The 1,688-nt window shown below is 33.8% G+C and overlaps 1 protein-coding gene across 1 annotated transcript in view; it reads left to right on the top strand.

Moving 5' to 3' along the window:
* The window catches only part of LOC106882389 (MAM and LDL-receptor class A domain-containing protein 1), a 221,633-nt gene that overhangs the window by 6,436 nt on the left and 213,509 nt on the right, over positions 1-1,688 (top strand). The gene's annotated exons all lie outside the window — the stretch shown is intronic.

Below are 1,688 nucleotides of genomic sequence, written 5' to 3'. Positions count from 1 at the left end.
ATTTCAAATCCAAGTGGGAAGAAGAATACATAAAAATCCATCTTGACATAGCCAAGGCTAGCAGGCTAGTAATTGGTTCAAGGCAGAAATTCTAACTGTCTCTGATTTTATTGTCTCTTATCTAGTAGTTATAGTATAAGGGACAATCACTTCTAAGGAAAGGGAGGCTTCTTTCAGTTTCCATCTACCAAATCCACTCACAAAGCTTTGGTCGGCCCAAGGCTATAGTAGAAGACACTTGTCCAAGGTGCCACGCAGTGGGACTGAACCCGGAACCATGTGGTTGGTAAGCAAGCTACTTACCACACAGCTACTCCTGCGCCTTGTATAAATTTATTGCTACATTGGATGTTTAAAATGGCAAATATATTAGTATTGTACTGTTGATAGTATCAAGACTGCCTTAAGTCATGGTCACACTGGGCCTTAGGATCCAATTCTGCTCTATGTATGCTGTGGTTTGGTGTCAATAAATCAATAAATAAATATTAATATTGAATTCAAATTTTGGCAGAAATCCTGCAATTTCTAGAAAGCGGGTAAGTCAATGACATTGACCCCAGTACTCAACTGGTACCTATCTTATCAACCCCAAAAGCATTTCAATAAATGTATATTACAGGGCCCGGTGTATTAATTTGCCTAGGGGCCTACCATGCTGCTAGGACAGTCCTGGATAGTATTTACTGTTAATCTTTATTGAATAGGTATCAAGTACTTGTATTAATTAATCTGTTCGTTTGTACAGTGTATCACAAGAAAGCTGATAATCTCTAAAGTAAAAATCATAGAGATAAATAACCAGATATAACTTCTTCATATAATAGCACCACTCCTAGAAAACCATTCTGCTTTAATTGCTGTTAGCACTAAACGACAATGTACTTTGCCTTTTACATGATCTTCGTTAATCAAAAAAGATATGCTATCTTTTAATTATTGAAGGCAACAGTTTCATATATGCTGATGTAATATTAAATTAATTGTTATCTCTCATAAGAAGTTTCAAGAGGTTCATATAGACTGGCATAAAGTGTTAACAGGGAGGATACAAATAAATAGAATAAAAACAATTTGTGTTTTAAATGACGTTTTAATAGAAACCTTTGCCTTACTTTTAAGGTCGAAACACTTTCACTCATTCTCTTCAATCCAGAAATCATATATGTCTGAGATATCACTAGATATGTTTTATCTATTGATTATTTGTACAAAGACTAGAGTCTGTCTGAATTATGTTGTAGACGATCTAGTTAAATAAACAGAGTAGTGTTTCATGCTACTGAGTCAAATGTTGTAAGTTCAAATCCTGTTAACTAACCTACAATTTTTGAGGTTCTTTCAAAAAGGAAAGCTTACTTCCATATATAAATATTATCATTACTATTATTACCTCCACCTTTGCGAAGGCAAAGGTATTGAGTAAAAGAGTATATGCAATGGTGTTACACCACTAAATTTGGTGGTTATTTAAGTATTGTGTTCATGGATGGTTAATAGGTTGAATGTGGTGCTGAAGAAGGAGTGGATGAGATGCTGAAGTAATAGATGTATATGCATATTTCAAACATACACCCATTACCATTTTTTTTTTTTCTGTCTTCAATCACATTGTTTACATGGACATATTCAAACATGAAATGTCATAACTTTCAATGTTGGCTCTAATATATATATATATATATATA

This window comes from Octopus bimaculoides, chromosome 7 (assembly GCF_001194135.2).
Source record: "Octopus bimaculoides isolate UCB-OBI-ISO-001 chromosome 7, ASM119413v2, whole genome shotgun sequence".
Taxonomy (NCBI): domain Eukaryota; kingdom Metazoa; phylum Mollusca; class Cephalopoda; order Octopoda; family Octopodidae; genus Octopus; species Octopus bimaculoides.
The sequence above is the reverse complement of the archived record's forward strand: the minus strand, read 5'-3'. Positions and strand labels throughout refer to the sequence as shown.